This window comes from Rhagoletis pomonella, unplaced genomic scaffold, assembly GCF_013731165.1.
Source record: "Rhagoletis pomonella isolate Grant_MI unplaced genomic scaffold, Rhpom_1.0 Rhpom_scaffold_00019, whole genome shotgun sequence".
NCBI lineage: Eukaryota > Metazoa > Arthropoda > Insecta > Diptera > Tephritidae > Rhagoletis > Rhagoletis pomonella.
Window position 1 is genome coordinate 1,164,754 of NW_023458573.1, and position 8,775 is coordinate 1,173,528.

Here is an 8,775-nt window from a genome sequence, read left to right on the forward strand (position 1 = left end):
GATAATGCATCGTAATAAAAAATATTCCTCCTGGAAAAAGAACTGCACTGAGGACAACTAGCGTGCGTATTAACTTGTCCGAAATAAGACCACGGCCACCATAAAGCGTGAAAAATGCAAGTATTATAGCAAAATGTTAGACACCTCACTGCCAAATCATGTTCTGTGGCGTAACTTAAAAAACCTTCGTGTACATGTTAGTGACAGTCCTAATTGTTCCCTTAGTCCTGAAGACCTCAATGATGCCTTTGTCAACCGTGTTACTTCATCCTGTGCTGATTTGCTCCATTCCCTGTCATTCGCCTGTTCGTAAAAATTTTGAGTTTGAAGTTGTGCCAGAGGTTTAAGTAGCAATGTATATTAATAAAATAAGGTCAAATGCAGTAGGAGCGGATAGCATTCCAATTAAATTTGTAAAACTAATTACCCCGTATATTCTGCTTACTCTCACCCACGTCATCAATCATAGTATCACAACGTCATGTTTCCCTGATGCGTGGAAAGTTGCCACGGTTCAGCCAGTTGCTAAAACCGGGGCAGCGTGTTATCCTAATGATTTTCGACCTATTAGTATCTTACCCGCACTTACTTAAGTCTTCGAGTTATTGATGTCTGAACAAATTCATTACCATATTGACAGATTTACCCTGCTGTCCCCGTTTCAGTCAGGCTTCAGAGCAAAGCATAGCTGCTCCACGGAAATCTTAAAAATTTTAGATGAAATTAGAGGACCTTTCAACAAAAACCAGCTGACTTTATTAGGCCTACTTGACTTATCTAAAGCTTTTGACTCCGTGAACCACGACTTACTTTGCATAAAATTAAAAAAACCTCTTTGGCTTCGGGGATTCCGCAACGCGTCTAATGCGGAGCTACTATCGGGTAGAACTCAGTGTGTCAAAATTGGCTCTAATACCCCTGGTCTTAAACCAATGCTAGCTGGTGTACCCCAAGGCTCTATTCTGGGTCCACTATTGTTCAGTCTCTTTATAAATGACATATTTTCTGCATGCCATCATGTATATATGCATGCATATGCGGATGACATCCAACTATACCTGTCTGGAAATCATGAGGACACATGACCTGTGTGCAAGGCTTAATAATGACATAACATCCATCTTTGCATGGGCGAGGAGAAATGAACTGTGTCTAAACAGAGAATAAATCCTATGTGCTGCCGGTCCCTAAAAAACGAATAAATTTTTCAAACGTACCGCCCTTATATATAGCTGATAAGTGTCTAAAACTTGTGTCTAAAGTGACTAATTTCATCATTAATACTAGCTTAACATGTGCGATTATGTGAATTCGATAGTTAGCAAAGTTTACAACATCCTACGAAATTTACGAATCTCTGCAAACTATACGCCGGTCCAGGTTAGGAGAAAGCTTGCGATGCAATTAATAATGCCAATCATATGCTACCCTGAGCTTGTTTACAGTAAAATGAGTTCTCTATCTGGTCATTGAGCATTCAACCATGTTACACGATATTTGTTCGGGCAGGGGCGCACCCAGGAATATATTTTAGGGGGGTTTTATATTTCTGGAGATATCACCGGAATATACTGAAAATTCTCTTCAGATAATACGCTCTTTGAAATACATTTATGCAAGTTTTATGTACAGTATGTAATAAATAAATAAACGGTATAAAATTCATAAACTGCACTTTATTTACATAAGATTAACAGAACTCAAACATTTTTAACCGACTTCAAAAAAAGGGGAGGTTATCAATTCGTCGGAATACATAACCTGGGACCACGTGAACCGATTTCAATAATTCTTTTTTTATTGGAAAGATGACACCTCAAGGGTCGTCCCGTAATTTGGTTTAGATCCGATGATTGGATCATGAAGAAATTAACGGTACACGTAAATTTGTATATGAGAATTGAAGTCGGTTGTGTTCTTTCCTTAAAAACTACTTGTTTAATAAAAAGTTCTATAAACTCAAGATGAGCTCAACTTTCAAAAGTGCCTAATAAAAAATTTTAAAAGAGAGTCAGTAAAAAGAAATTTATTGATTCCAAAATTTTTACACTTTTATGTTAATTTTTTCGATTTCTGGTTTCTGGTTTTCGATAGAGATGGTGATTTTTCACGATTTCACATTTTTTAATATTTCGAATACCGAAAAAATTATCCGAACTCTTAAGAAAAACGAAAAATTCATATAAAACGACGGACAAGAAATGGAAAAGACATTTTCTTCTACCAAAATTTCTTAAACCAGTTTGCAGCTCTCAAGAAAAAAATGGGCGTATATTATTTTCTCATGAAAATTTACAGCAAAAGCAGAGCGCTTTTATCAAGCAACAGAAATTATAATAAATATTTCTTATGATTTCCTTGAGAGCTGGATTCTTAGCTTTAAGATACAGTTTGTATTTGAGGTTATTAGCTTTAGGGGGGGTTTGAACCCCAAAACCCAAACCCTTGTGTGCGCTAATGTGTTCGGGTTAGCCAAATTTGACCATATTTCTGGTTGGAGAACACGTTTATTATTTGGGGTTTACATAGGACAATTTTGTGAAGACAATAGTAATACATTCACATTTTTTTACTAATACATTCACACTTCAATCATTGTCCTCGTCACTGTCTTTGATTTTTCGAAGACAGTAAATTTGGCAAATAATTTGAAGTAAGCGGCCAATTGACTGACATTTCACTGTAATTTGGGGAAAAAATCAAAACATAATCAGAAAAGAAGGCGCAATTTGGAAAAAATTAATTTCTACTTGGAAATTTTGGTAAATGTTATTGAAATATTGCTTGGTAATGCATATAACATGTATAAATTTATAATTGTGAAGGGTAAATTGAATGGATAAGCACGAAAAGCAGGAGGAAATGCTGAAAATAATTTCCCTGTTCCGGGAGCGTGAGTTGCTGTGGAATACCAACAGTTTCTCTTATCGCCGCGATGACTTGAAAAAGAAGGTATGCAGCTATTTATTATTCATATAAAAGTGTTAGTGGACTTTTGGTCAAAAAGTGTTTACGGTATTTTCCAAGCACGTAACATGGGATATACTTCGTAGCCTTGCAGGCGCCTCTTGATCGCGACTGCAGGTCGTTGATATTAATATTTCCCGTGCTCACCCTGCTGATGCAGGCATTGAACAGCGCCTCTTCATGTTTATGACGGGCCGCCGCACAATGGAAAATAATCAACAGGATCCATCATGTGGGACAGTAGGAGCAGGTGCTGTGCATGTTCGTATTTACGGCATTACTTATTAGCATATCCTCAATAGCCTTCTGGTCCATCAGCGTAGACAAAGAGCAACTGTGGATCAATTCAGCGTTGTAAAATAAATAATGCTAACATTTTTTTCATCTTATTGACTAATTAGGTTCTAGAAGAAATCGGAAGAGAATGCAACATGACAGAGGAATGCGTTAAAAATAAGCTCAAGTCGTTGAGAAGCACGTACATAATTGAAAAGAAGCAGGTGGAGCAGATCAAAAAGTCTGGTTGTGATGCCGCAGACCTGTACAAGCCTTCATTATTTTGGTTTGAGGAGATGAGTTTCCTGGATGCCTCTATTTTAACGAGGAAGTCAAAGGATAAGATAACGTCTCTTTTGAAATTGCCTCTGCCTTTAAGCATGATGTCTGAAAATTAAGAAATACCTATATATCAATCATCTATAGATAATATGATAAAAACGTTTGTTTGCAAAAATTCATCCTATTTAAAGGCGCCGTGGTGGAAAAGTGGGCACAATAGTGGCTCTGTCTTGTTAATTTTTGTACAGATGTGGTTGTCGGTGTTGTCAAGGAGACTCGAGTGAAACCTACGTGGTTCTCTGGCAATTGTCGGGGCAGGTTACGGCCTGTAGCAATATGCACTGCACAATCCATACGAAGAAGCGTGGAACAAGTGCAGAATACGGCCCGTTTTTCGAAAACGCCATCTTTGCCCCTCCATAGCCCCGATCGTTTCTTCGAGAACTTGAAAACCCCATCAACGTGAACAGACTGTATACTGATTTAATACCGCAAATATTAATGGGGGAAAGCTCCACTTTTCTCTTGGGGTGTATGCACCGGTCTTCCAGGCTGAAGCATTTTCAATCCTCAAGGCCATGAACTACGGGGTGGAAAATAGGTGAAGGCGAGTTTACGTGTTTGCAGTGACAGCCAAGTACTTAAGGCTTTGGCCAGCCCTCTTACTACTTCCAAACTAGTTCGGCAATGAAAGTCTCGACTAAATTATGTGGACAAACATAATGAGCTTGCTTTGCTCTGGGTGACAGGTAGGGTTGCCAGAGGTACCACATTGGAAGGGTCATACACCATTTTGAGTTTTTGTCCCCCTTGCAACGGAAGGTTGCGTAGGTCCCCCATTTTCGAACGAAGTCGTGAAGCATTTTTAAAGGTTGTGAATAGTGATAAAAAAATTTAACATTTCTTTCAAATTACACCATTTTTCTCTTTGACAGTAAAATATGTTTTATCGACATATGCTATTTTCTATGTCCGTAAAAGACAGACATAAGTTGCTTTGTCAAATGTCCACAGACTTGTTTATATAATAAATTTAATGTTTATTTATTAAACCGTTAATTGTAAACATAAGGAACTGATATCCGCTCTTGTTTAGAACACGAGCGATGAAAGTTCCTTACTCTGGCAAGCGTGCTGAAAGAACGTTCAGCACTAGCTACTGGGTACGGTTTCGTTATTTGTACAATGATTTTGGGTTGTTGTGTCCAAACGCGTGACTCGAATCAAATAACTATAACATACACGTGTAGTCAAAGGATTAAGTTTCAATTTAAAATAAAGATTCAAATTTCCAAGCACTAAGTTTTTAATAAATTTGGTAAGAAGTTCTGTGTAATTTTACCACATTTTGTGAGGATGTGCTGCACATGCGTGTGCAAATACGAACCCAGGTAGTAAGTACCCTTACTTTTAAATATTCGGACCGCAAGGTTTTATAGATAGCACGTAGCACGCCTGGAACAAAGAGGATAATGGTGCTCTTTGAAACACGCGAGAGAAACTCCAAAGATTTGTATGAATTCCCTGTTGCCAAATACCTTAGCGTTATAACCAATTTCGTTCTTGTTGTAATGGCATCCCGCTGCTTAGTGTCTGTATTTTTCAAGTGTTCATTTACCTAATTTTATATACAAATAGTTTAACATTTTTTCTGTATTAATATGCATATATGTGCATACATACCAAATGCAAAATTTCTTCAAATTTGTCTATCGAAATACGAGTGAAATTTCAGAAATCCTTCTCATCGCCGTTCCAAAGGAGGTCTTGTAGCAAATGCGCCTCGAGGTTGTGTTCGTTTCTTTTACGCAGAAATGGTTTCATCCAATACGTCCGATCTTTTTTTTTGCGATTTTCGCTTCGCGAATATATATCTCACGCAATAGCTGTATTGCTGCTATTTGTGTTGCAACGACGGACATTTTTCATAAATTATTGCAATTTTCTCAAATAAAACAAAATCACTACACGAAATTGACACGAAACGACAATAGCGGCGGTTGCTGAAAAGTCTTTGTAATTGTCTGAACGCCTACGTTACACAAACAATTTTTCTCTTCTTTGACAACTAATACATATTCCAATTGCCTTGTCTCGAATTGTCTTATGTAAACGCAGCGTTAGGTCGAGGCCACGCAATGAGCGGCAGAGCGACGAGCGGCTGAGCGGTGAGCGGCTTAAAATTAAAACATATGAAATACTAGTGAAGTGGCCACGCAATGAGCGTGAGCGGCGTTTCGGAGCGGTATTTCTGAGCGGCTGGGCGGCATTTCTCAATGGCTGAGCGGCGCCGCTAAGGAATAGAACTGGTTCTAGTTTTTAGTCGAACGCTGAGCGGCAAACAATAAAGAAATGGCAAAAGTTAATATAGAGCAATTAATTTCATGTATACAAAGTCGCCCATTACTGTGACAGGATAGATTACCTAATTTTAAAAATAAGACTGTTACAGAAAAATTATGGACAGAAGTTGGTGAAGTTTGTGGTTGCACAGGTAAGTTTTTATTTTATTTTATTATTTAATACATTTAGTGCCAAAAATCCCAAAAATACTCAGCTAATTCACTTCTGATATTCAAAGCCCTGTTGCTGCTTCTGTTATAACGGGATTGTTCATCTGTATTTATTGGTGTTGAGTCATTGTTTACTGTTGCAGTTGTTTGTATATAATGAATATCATTTTCGCCATCACATTTTCTCACAAAATTGTGCAATATGCAGGCACATTTTATTAAATTAATTCCAGTTTTCGGTTTTGCTTCAATGCCTTTTTGTAGAAAACGCCATTTCAAGGTTAAAATTCCAAATGCACATTCAATGCATTATCTTGCCATTGAAAGACGTTCATTGAATAATTCATTTTGGGCATTCAAATCTCTACGGGGGTATGGTCGTAACAATATGTTTTGAGTGGGTACGCTTTATCACCAATCAGAAAATTCGGCAGAACAATATTTGACCCAGGCAGTGCTTGTGGTGGGTGAACATTAAATTTATTTTCTTCGAGCAATCGGTATAATGTAGATCCTCCAAAGGTATCACCGTCACTTTGCTGCCCTCTTCCTCCCACTTCTATTGTAATAAAGTTTTTGTCAGCGTCAGCTACAGCTTGCAGTACAATAGAAAAATAATGTAAATAATTAAAAAATGGGACCCATAATGTGACGGACATTTAATTTGACAGTGTTTTCCGTCTATGCTACAAAAACAGTTGGGAGACCCCCAACGGCAATAATATTCGCTCATCACTTTTTTAAGGTGATTTTCTGTTGGTATGGGCATGTATTCCTCAACAAGTTCTTTCCAAATAATAACGCATGTTTCTGAAATTATATTACTGACGGTGCTTTTGACCATTCGGAAAGCAAATGCCAAGTCTCTAAAGGAATGTCCTGTAGCAAGAAATCTACAAATAATAAAATCATCATTACATATTATGTATTATAATTTTCTGTTGTTTTCTATTTTAAGGAGGGATGGCAAAAACAAAGTGGAAAATTTTGAAGGACAGATTCCGAAAAACTTTGCAGAAAATTCCACCCGTAACATCTGGTTCCGAAGCCCATACATTCAAAATAAGCTGGCCATATTTTGATATGATGAGTTGCATCAAAGACACAGCTGTTACAGATCCCACTGAAGGAAATTTGCTGGAGCCAGTACGGCAAACAATGTATTAACTGGTGTTATTGGCGATATTCTGAGTGAGGAAGAAATTATATTTATGGACAGTGTGCCTAGCACCAGCAATACATCTACCACTTTTTCCACCTTTCCCACTCCAAGTCCACTAAAAAAAAAAACAAAAAGAGAGCACCAATGAGTATGGATGCAGAATTTCTGAAAATAGAAAAGGAGAGAATGGAAATACTTAAAAAGGAGTTGGAGAAAAAAGAAGACAATGACGACCTGAATTTTTTCAAAAGCTTATTACCGTTTATGGAAAAATTTACAAATTGGAAAAATTAGAAGTTCGAGGTGAAATTCAAAATGTTGTTATACAAAAACTAAAGTCAAAAGAAAATAAATAAAAAATAAACTTACCTCAAAGTTAAAACAAGTCTTTGCTCTGCAGAAATTGATTTTCTTTGTTTTGTCAATCTGGGTTTAACTTTTTGCAGTAATAAATCAAATGATTTTACAGACATACGGCAGTATTGCCAAAATCCGTCTGGAAAATTGCGTAGATTTTTATACAGATGATTATATTCACCATTATATGGCCTTTCTTGATTTATAGGATGAACACCAAATTCTCTTTTTCTTAAACGGAGAAAGTTTTTATAAATATCAGTGCGATTTTCGCGCAAAACCATTACACAAACCTCCCTTGACAACGGAATTTTTAAAACTAACCGCTCAGAAATGACGGTCAGTGTTGCCAGGTTTTGGGCAAACCTAATCCCATTTGCCTATGTAACTCAAGAAATTTGTACCGCTTTTGATTTCAAGGGTTTCCGTTTTCCCCCTTCTTGTATACCTAAATCATTTAAGAAGTGAACTTTTCTGCGTGTTTTGTTAATCAATGGTATTGATAAATAAAACATTTCCAACAACTCAATTTTTATAAACTTACCAGTTTCTGCCCCGATCGATTCTTTTGTACTCAAAAATGTACAAATTTTAATTAATATATATATGCATATTAGTGTGCGCCGAAAATCCGCTTTTTTCGAATTATGATTGGTAATAGCAAAAATATGGTTCATTATGATTTAAAAAGAATCTGCCCATGTGCATCAAACTTCAAGTGCTAAACAAATTTTGTCTTAGCCTACTTCGATTCTGCAGTGCAAAGTATGCATAACTGTGCTATAATTCTGTTTTCCCTTTAATCTATGTATTGTAAATATGTACATACATATACGTACTAGCCGCGCTTAGTTGGTTACATATAGGCATTCGTATAAAAGCAAAATAAAGACAAAAATATGTACATATGTACATACATATGTATGCACTACTTTGCGCGCGGGTGCATACGTACCATATGCACATTCTCATGCTTTAAAGCAGTCATGCCCAACGATGGCAGAACTCTATAAGCAAGTGCCCTGCGCTGCAGTACTCCATATATGCAAGTGCCCTGCGCTGGGCATAACTGCTTTAAAGAATCTGGTTTCATATTTTCGTTTTAGTTTGTAGTTATCCACTCTAGACCAATGTGGACCAAAATTTTTCAAATAACTTAACTTATACGCAAATTGTTCTTAGGGCCGTTTGCACCATGTCTAGTTAACGCTAACTGGA

The 8,775-nt window shown here is 37.0% G+C and overlaps 1 pseudogene; it reads left to right on the forward strand.

Annotated features, from left to right (window-relative positions):
- Positions 1–2,835: 2,835 nt before the first annotated feature.
- On the forward strand, positions 2,836–7,556 carry LOC118749553 (annotated as a pseudogene).
- The last annotated feature ends 1,219 nt before the right edge of the window (positions 7,557–8,775 follow it).